Source organism: Rhinatrema bivittatum, chromosome 2 (assembly GCF_901001135.1).
Source record: "Rhinatrema bivittatum chromosome 2, aRhiBiv1.1, whole genome shotgun sequence".
Classification (NCBI taxonomy): domain Eukaryota; kingdom Metazoa; phylum Chordata; class Amphibia; order Gymnophiona; family Rhinatrematidae; genus Rhinatrema; species Rhinatrema bivittatum.
Window position 1 is genome coordinate 47,777,156 of NC_042616.1, and position 9,817 is coordinate 47,786,972.

Genomic DNA, 9,817 nt, shown 5'->3' on the forward strand with positions numbered 1-9,817 from the left:
GAGATGGTTGTGGTTGCTTCTTGCTTACCAATTCAGAAATGATTACACACAAAGCACCTTACACTTACACAGTATTGTGTGTATGGTGTGTGTACTGTTTTTACATTATTAACCTTTTTTACACCAGCAGGCTGTCTCGCAGGCTCTCTTGGCTCTCCGCCTCTTGCCTCTCTGCCTCCTAGGCTTCTGTCCTCCGGCGCTTGCTGCGTCCGCCCACTGATGACGTCAGCAAGCGCCGGACACATGTAATGCGCTGCTATGGACTGTGGAGCGTTCCCCCCGCTTCCCCCGCCCCTTAGGCCCCGGACGGATGATGCAATCACATCTGCGCATGCGCGCAGGCATTCAGTTTGGAACACGCATCCATAACGGCGTGCGTTCCAGCTGAATAGCGCTGCTGCAGACGGTAGCGCGACTTCTCAGCGGCTAAAGCCATCAGAAATATGTATTTTCCGATGGCTTTAGCCCAGTGGTCCCCAACCTTTTTTGCACCAGGGACCGGCTTCAAGCAAGACCATTTTTCCATGGCCTGGCAGGACGGGGCAGGGGCAGGGCTTTGGTCATATGGGGGCGGGGTTATGGAGGGGGTTGGATTTTAGTGCACACTTATCATTTAATTATGACATTTATAATGTGAATGTGACTCAACTCACCATAGGTTCTCACATGCATGACACACTGACCCATGATCGTCACGGGGCTAGATGTAAAAGTACAGTTTGTATCCACGGGAACCCCCTGACCCACAATAATGGATGTAAAGCAGAATTATGACATTCCCCATACAACTCACCCTACAAAAAAGATATTCTGGTGACATCTCAGTAACAGTAACTCAAACTCCTTCTACTTCCAGGCTCAATAGCCCTACTTATGAAAAGACAGCAGTTTACCACCAATGCATGTCCTCTTGAGAAAACACAACAAATAAGACCGATACAAACGCTTACATGCTAGCAAAATATTTCATCTCGGTAACAGACACAGAACCGACCTAACATACTCCCAGGATCTGTAGTAATGCACATAAACTAATCTGCACACAGTTACACCTGTATTATGGAATACACTCAAACAGGAGCAACCCTATCTATGAAAAGGCAACACTACAAATATTAAATCAGGTCCTAAAAACCAATACACCTCTTATTAGGAAAACAGAACTAGCAAGCAGCTATAGATCCCCACACAGAAATAATTGTAAAACTATACTAATAAGCAGAATAAATGTTTCAAAACAGCTATGAACAGAATAACATCCAACAATTAAAAACTCATAAAAACTATTAAACATTCTCCAAACACCAATAAAATATTTCAAAAAAGCAGACATCACACAATTAAAATGGCAGTCAAGAAAAATAAACTTAAAAAGCCACTTTTACTTACCCCCTCCAGCAGCTGTCCTACTCCCCTTCCCTGCAGGCCGTGGCACGCAGCAGTAGAAGCTAAGCTCTATACTTATGGTCCTCTTCCTTAGTGCCCATGACTCACACACACACCATACCAGTCATGCCCCCATGACCAGTTTCTGTCTCTCACACACCAATCATCTCCCAAACAGTCTTTGGCACACACACACACCAGTCACCTTCCTGAACAGTTTCTCTCATGCCATACACACACACACAGGTTTCCCACTCCCGTGTTCTACTTACATATATGGGCTTCTCACTCTCATAATCACTTTCTCTGTCTCTCTCTCTCTCACACACACACACTCACCAGTCTCTCACTCCCATGTTCTCTTTCAGATATACAGGCTTCTCCCTCCCATGATGTGTCTCACACACACACCCAGGTTTCTCACTCCCATGCTCACTCTTCACATGCACAGGCTTCTCATTCCCATAATCACTTTATTTCTCTCTCTCTCTCTCACACACACACACACACACCAGTCACCTGATCTCGCTCATGCACACACACACACACACACAGGCTTCCCACTCCCATGCTGTCTCACACACACCCAGGTTTCTCACTCCCATGCTCACTTCTCTTCACATGCACAGGCTTCTCATTCCCATAATCACTTTCTCTCTGTTACACACACACCAGTCTCTCTCATTCCCATGCTCACTCTCCACGTGCACAGGCTTCTCATTCCCTGAATCACATTCTCTCACATTCACACACACCAGTCTTTTTCTCTCACACACACCGTCACCTTACCAAGCAGTCTCTCTCTCTCATGCATGCACACTCACCCAGGTTTCTCACTCCCATGCTTTCTTTCACCCCCTCAACACCAGGCTTCTTACGTCCATGCTTTCTCACATACCCAGACTTCTCACTTCCATGCTTTTTCTCTCTCACACACATCAGTCACCTCCCTGACTAATGTCTCACACTCTCACATACACATCAGTCATCTCCCTGACCAATCACTTTCATTGTCTCTCACACACATCAGCTCTCTGACCAGTCAATCACACACATGCTGGCTGCCTGCTTCTCTCTCTTTCTCTCACTCACTTCCTCTCTCTTCCCCCCCCCCCCCCCCCCCCCCGAGCACAAACGCTAGCTGCACCACCTCCTCCTCCAGCCCCTGCAGGCCAAGAAAGAAGAATCCCATCGGCCGCGGGAGGCTCACATTGCTGTCTCCTTTACCTATTATCAGCTGCTTCGATTGCTCGGGGGCGATGCTGCTGTCGCCGCTGCTATTTTTTCATGCGGCACGGGCCGGCTCTTTCTCCTTCCCGCGCACCGCGTATCACTTCCTGTTCCGGGTCAGAGGGGGGGGGGGGGGCGCGCGGGAAGAAGAAGAGGCCAGCTGCGGATGCCACAGCTTTTTTTTTTTTGCACCGCTGCCGTTCCCGCTGGGCTTGAACGTGCTGATAGCCCAGCGGCAACGGCAGCAGGGAAGGAAGAGCAGCGGGAGAGACCGGGAGCGCGCGACACACTTGGCGGCGCCGCGGACCGGCAAAAAACTCCCACGGCCCGGTCCCGGTCCACGGACCGGTGGTTGGGGACCCCTGCTTTAGACGACCCCTGTGTTTTGGTCGTTCGACCCCCGCCGGGGTCGCGACCCACAGGTTGAGAACCGCTGCTCTACAACACTGCAAAGGAGAAGGAAAAGATAAGAAACACTTAGACAGTGTGCTGGGGAACCGATGTTCCCCTGCTCCTATCTGCTGGAGTCAGAAAGATACTGAAGAGGGATAGTGGGTGTGCTGGCTTATATGGCAGCACCCTCGGAAGTTTTTGTCTGACTCCATCTGCTGGACGGGGGACATAACCCACCGTCTGGACTGATCTGGGTACCTACAGGGAATCAAGTTTTTCTTGAATGCAAGTTGTAAAATGTGATTAAAAAAAAAAACAAGGCCCTTAGGCATGTAGAAAAAAAGTTTAAGTGGTTTTTATTTATTTATTTTTATTTTTTATTTATACTTTTTTTTATACCGACCTTCATGAAAAATATCATATCAGATCGGTTTACAATGAACAGTGTGACAAACGTTAACCTTAACAAAAACAAGCTGCAAGAAAGTTACAATAAAACAGGGGTACTGGGGTAGGGAGAAGAAAACGCTAGCAGCGGAAGGAGTAACTCAGTAACAATAACGGTGCTGTCATAGTGACTTTGCTGAAGATTGTCTAGTTACCAGTCTAATATCCATGACCTATTCTATCACCTAGCTGGTGTTGGTTTAGCTACAGGAAGGCTTGACGAAATAGCCAGGTCTTGAGCTTTTTCTTGAATGTCCGCAAACAAGGTTCCTGTCTGAGCTCTGAGGGAATGGCATTCCATATGCTAGGTCCCGCTGTCGAGAAGGCCCGTTCTCTAGTGGTTGTTAGATGGGTGGATTTAGTGGGGGCGGCATGTAGGAATCCTTTGTATACTTCCCTGATAGGTCTGGAGGATGTGTAGAGCCTGAGTGGGAGTTGCAGGTCTAAGTGTGCCTGGTGGTGAATAGTTTTGTGAATAATAGACAGGGCTTTGTGCCTGACTCTAAAGCTTATAGGTAGCCAATGCAGATCTCTGAGGATGGGGGTGATATGCTCTCTTCTGTTCGTGTTTGTAAGGATTCTTGCGGCCGCGTTCTGGAGCATTTGGAGTGGTTTGGTGGAGGAGGAGGGGAGACCAAGCAGAATAGAATTGCAGTAGTCAATCTTAGAAAACATAATGACTCGGAGAACCGATCTGAAGTCTCGAAAGTGTAAGAGTGGTTTGAGTCGTTTTAGTATCTGTAATTTATAGAAGCAGTCTTTGGTGGTTTGGTTGATGAACTTCTTGAGGTTCAGATGGTTGTCTATTACTACTCCGAGGCCTCTTGCTTGCGTGATTAGAGTATCGGGTTGGGTTGGTTGAGGTGTGTCACCGTGTTCTGGCCTTATATGGAGGAGTTCTGTTTTAGCCGTGTTGAGTACCAGGTTTAGGCTGGAGAGGAGGAGATTGATCTCTTGAAGGCAGTTGTTCCAGAAATTGAGTGTTTTTGTAACTGACTCGGTTATAGGGATTAAAATTTGGACATCGTCTGCATAGAGGTAATGTTTCAGCCCTAGATCTGTTAGCAGTTGGCAGAGAGGGAGGAGGTATATGTTGAAGAGGGTGGGGGACAGGGAGGAGCCCTGGGGAACTCCTAGTGAGGGATTGATTAGTGGAGATTCTTTATTGTTGACTTTGACCTTATAACCTCTATTGGTGAGGAAGGAGTCGAACCATCTGAGGGCTGTTCCTTTTATCCCTATATCAAATAGTCTATTCAGGAGGATGGAATGGTTCACCGTGTCGAAGGCCGCCGAGATGTCGAGTAGTACTAGCAGGAAGGAGGTCCCCTTATCTAGACCCATAACGAGGTGGTCTGTGAGGGAGATGAGCAGGGTTTCTGTGCTTAGCGATTTCCGGAATCCGTATTGAGATTTGTGAAGAATGTTGTAGTCTTCGAGATAGTTTGAAAGTTGAACATTTACTACTTTTTCCATAACCTTGGCGACAAATGATAGATTAGAGATAGGGCGGAAATTGTTAGGATCTTTTGTGTCTACGTTTGGTTTCTTAAGAAGTGGTTTGAGGGTGGCGAGTTTAAGTTCCTCTGGGAAAATTCCTTGTGATAAGGAGCAATTAATTATATCGGCCAAACTTTTGGTTATGGTGTCTGGTATTAATAAGAGTAGTTTGGTCGGGATTTGGTAGGAAGGATGGGTACTGGGTTTCATTTTTTTTAGAATGGTTTCTATTTCTGTGGCAGAAGTGGGTTCAAAAGATTCAAATGATGTTCCCATATATGAGAGGGAGGACAAGGGAATGGTAGGAGCGGTAGAGCTGGAATGGAGGCATGTTAGGAGATTGGAAATTTTGCTCTGGAAGAAAGTTGCCAGTTCATTGGCTTTAGTTTGAGTTTGGTCGTCCGGTATGGTTGGCGTGGAGGTTTTAGTGAGTTCGGTTACATATGAGAATAAAGCCTTAGCATCAAATACGAGGTCATGAATTCTAAGAGCGTAGAAATCTTTTTTTGTTCGTAGAGTTGAGTTCCTGTAGGAGTGGAGGGCGGATTTGTAGACCGCGAGTGTACTGGGGCAAGGGGTCTTGCACCACTTGCTTTCTTTTTGTCTAAGGTCTTGCTTCATTTTCTGGAGTTCTTTAGAGAACCAAGGTTGTTTGTTTTTTAATGCCGGGTTGATTGTTTTGTTTGATAGAGGGCATAGTTTGTTTGCTACTAGTTCAGTAATGCTATGCCATGAGAGTAAGGCTGAATTTGGGTTTGAGACATCCAGTTTTGTGAGTTCTTTGGCCAGTTGCTCGCTTAATTCCACTGAAGAGCATGATCTTCTGTATTGGAAAGTGGATTGAGGTTGGTGCGGTGAAGGATTTTCATTCATCTTGAGGGTGGTAGAGATCAGGGAATGGTCAGACCAGGGGACGGGAACACATTTAGACAGGTGTTTAGTGTTGGCTAAACTGACATGAGCAGGTCATGTCTTTTAAAATGGCTTGGGTGGTCATTTATTAATTTTTTTCTGCAAACTGTATAGATCAGAGCTTTCCAAAGTGTGTGTCGCGACACTTTGGTGTGTCGCCTGAGGTGTGCCGGTGTGTCGCGCAAGCCCGGTGCACGTGACACACCGGCAAGTGGGAGCAAATGCGGCCGCCGGTGGAGCTCATCCCACTGGCAGCTGAGCAGTGAAGAATCGCAGCCGGAAGATCGGTAAGGCCGTGGTGAGTTCACATCACCACGGCCGAAGAAAAAGGGCATGTCTAAACGTGCAGGTGCTCCGCCTCCTTCCTGCCCACGCGGCCCCGGAAGAAAAATGTTGCCGGAACCGCACGGGCAGGAAGGAGATGAAGCAGCCGCGTGCAGAAGAGGAGCCGCGTTGTTGCAGCGGGCGAGAAGAGGCCCGGTAGCAGGGGCCCCACCGCGGATCGGATCGGCCCAAGATCAGAGTCGCCGCGATCGGCCCGAGAAGATCAGGGCCGCTGCAGAGCCGATCCTGCAGTGACCCGTGAAGAGGAGGCCCAGAGGTAAGAGAGAGGCTGAGGGCCCGTAGAGTGCGTGTATGAGCTGAGTTGAGAGATTGGGTGCGTGTATTAGCTGAGTTGAGAGATTGGGTGCGTGTATTAGCTGAGTTGAGAGATTGGGTGCCTGTATGAGCTGAGCTGAGTTGAGAGACTGGGTGCCTGTATGAGCTGAATTGAGAGATTGTGTGCGTGTATGAGATGAGTTGAGAGATTGGGTGCCTGTGTGAGTTGAGAGATTGGGTGTGGGAGTGAGGATCTCAATGTTTGCAGAGACAGCATGTGAGAGCCTGTGTGTGTGTGAGAGAGAGACAGCATGTGACAGTGAGAGCCTGTGCATGAGCAAGACAGCATGTGGGAGTGAGAGAGAGCCTGGGTGTGTGAGAGTCAGACAGCATTTGCAAGAGAGAGACTGTGTATGAATGATTGTATGAGAGAGAGGCATGTGAGAGTGAGAGCCTGTGTGTGTGTGAGAGAGAGAGAAGGCATGTGAGAATGAGAACCTGACTGTATGTTTGAGGGAAGAAGATAGATGGAGAGAAAAGAAATAGAAAAAAAGACAATATGAAATGAAATTGGCAAAAAAAATAAGAAAGGGGAGGTGGAACAAAAAAGCCTGGGACCAACCGATTAGAAAACTAAGATCAGACAGCAAAGGTAAAAAAAAAAAAAAGAAATAAATTACTTTTTACTGATTGGCACATGTAATCTTTGTTAATGTCAAGAGTAGCACTTTCTCTATGCGGATCTCACAATGTACGAGATCAACATGGAGGAACTGGAAACCCACGGGGCCTGCACAGAGGAGGCAGCAGAATGGGCTTCAGTGCCAATAGCAGCAATCAGCGCCTCCCCAATAGCCATGTGGCATCAGTGGCAGCAGAGGAATGAGAGAGGCTCCGAGGTTGCTGGCAAAAGAAAGAGAGGGGGTCTGCCTTTAGTGTGTGCATGTGTATGAATGGGTGCCTGCCTGGGGGTGTATGTGTGTGAATGGATGGGTGCCTGCCTGGGGGATGGTGAGGGAGTGGTGTGAAAATGAATGGGAGCCTGCCTGGGGGTCAGTTTTAGTGTGTGAGAATGACTGGGAACTTGCCTGGGTGTGTGAGTTTGTGTGAGAATGATTGGGAACTTGCCTGGGTGTGTGTGTTTGTATGTGAGGGAGCCAGAGAAAGTGTGTATGAGAAAATCCAGGGGAGTAAGAGTTTGTGTGTGGGGTGTGTGTGGAGGGGGAGAGAGTATCTTAGAGCCTGAGAGTGTGTCAGTGTCTGTGAGAGCGAGAGGTTATGGTGGGTATAAAAGCATGAATGTGTATGTATGTGACAGTGTATGTGTGAGAGAGAATGGACATGTGAGTCTGTGTGAGAGAGGATAACCTCTGGGAAATTGTAAAAAATGTATATGATTTTAATTAATAGAAATTCTATTTATCAGTAGTTTTAAAATATTCTTTTATTAGTATGGTTTTACTGTTATAACTGATGCTTTGTTTCTTGATTTTGTTTGTTTTATGAGGAATGGTGGTTCTGTTTTTCCATTGTTAATACACAGAGTCTGGCTTCTTGGAGTTTCCATTTCAGTTTTCGTCTAATTTGTGCTCTTTTATTTTGTATTCTGTATTTGGTGAGGGTCTGTCTCTGCTCTGTGTGTGTGACCATGATGAGAGATTCTGCTAGCATAGGGATCTATAGCAATCGGGTTTGTTTTGTTTCCTCAGTAGGTGGTGTATTGGTATTCTAGGACCCAGTGTAATATTTACCCATGCTTTTTCACAGGTAGGGTTATTGTTGTTTGAGTCCTTGGTGTTATTACTGTTATGTTACAATGGGATTGCAGTATAGATTTTGAGTGTCTTTTTTGCGAGGTTTTATTTTAGTTCACAATGTGCCTGGCAGTGGAAGGTGTTTGTGCTGCTGTTACTGTGAGGTGACACCAGCATTTGAAAATATCTTTTAGTATGATGAGCTGTAAGGGAAACATCCAAGCTCCATTGTTTAGGGGAATTTCAGTGGATGCACAGAGTTACAGAACTGGAGGTGCAGGATTTATATTGACATTCTGTCCCTTCCTATAAATTCCAGATTTCACTCTCATAGCCATATAGAATTAGTTGAATGAGGCTATCAAATAATTTTATAGTGTGAAACTGGCCAGCTTTTTAAAATTATGCAGAAGACCCTTTGGACTTTTTTATTAACACCAAATATTCAAAAGCTGTGTTCATCCCATCAAGATCATATATCTCATTAAAGAAGTAAATTGAATAACACAATAAATTTGTTTTATTATTGTTACTCATAACTTATAACAATAACATTAATCTTGGAATATTATATATTTTTAATATAAACGAAAGGTTTTCACAAGATATGTTGTGTCGTGAAACATTTTATTATGTATATATTTAAGGAAACATACATAAATTGTCGAAATACATTTCGTTCATTTAACCTTTAACCTCCGGTTTGCTTGTAGACTAATTACTGTGTCCCGAAATTATGTTTGTCTAAAAAGTGTGTCACCAACATGAAAAGTTTGGAAAGCTCTGGTATAGATAATATCCTCAGCTGAGGCAGAGCTGTTAATCCAGCATTTTAATATTTTATTTTGGTGGTTTTATTGTTTTTAGTATTTATCATTAGTTTTATGTTAAGTTTCATGTATGTTTGGATGTTCATTGCCTAGGAATGTATGACAGGCGGTTTATAAATAAATAGAACAGAATACTTTGAACTCCCTCACTTCCAGCACCCTAGCAGGTCTGACTGTAAAAGGCATACCAAGGACCATGGTTATGGTAGTTGCCAATGTAAGATCTACCTCCTTAACACAGATTTGTAAGGCCACAACATACAGCCACCTCTCCTGGGCGCGCGATGCATTATTTAACATAAGAACATAAGAAATTGCCATGCTGGGTCAGACCAAGGGTCCATCAAGCCCAGCATCCTGTTTCCAACAGAGGCCAAACCAGGCCACAAGAACCTGGCAATTATGGAAGCTCGACCGGAACTTGTTTCCGGTTGAGCGGGGTAATGTGGGCCCGTGCCTTCGGCGAGGAAAGGAAAGGGAAAGGGGGGGGGGGAGGGGGGGGGGTAAGCGGGGGCGCGATAAGGTTAGGGTCAGCACGCGGGCAGAGAGGGGGGGGGGTTAGGAAGGACGCCGGAGAGGGGCAGGGGATTGGACATTGGAGGGTTGCCAGGGGGACGAGGGGCTGGGTTGGCAGGGGGGGGGGGGGGTGGAGTCGTACGAGGGGACGAGCTAGCGGGAACGAGAGGGCGTGCGCGTGGCGAACGGACTCGTGCGGCGGCGCGGCAGAGAGCGGCTGGGGAATTTTGTTGGGAATTTTTGCGGTCC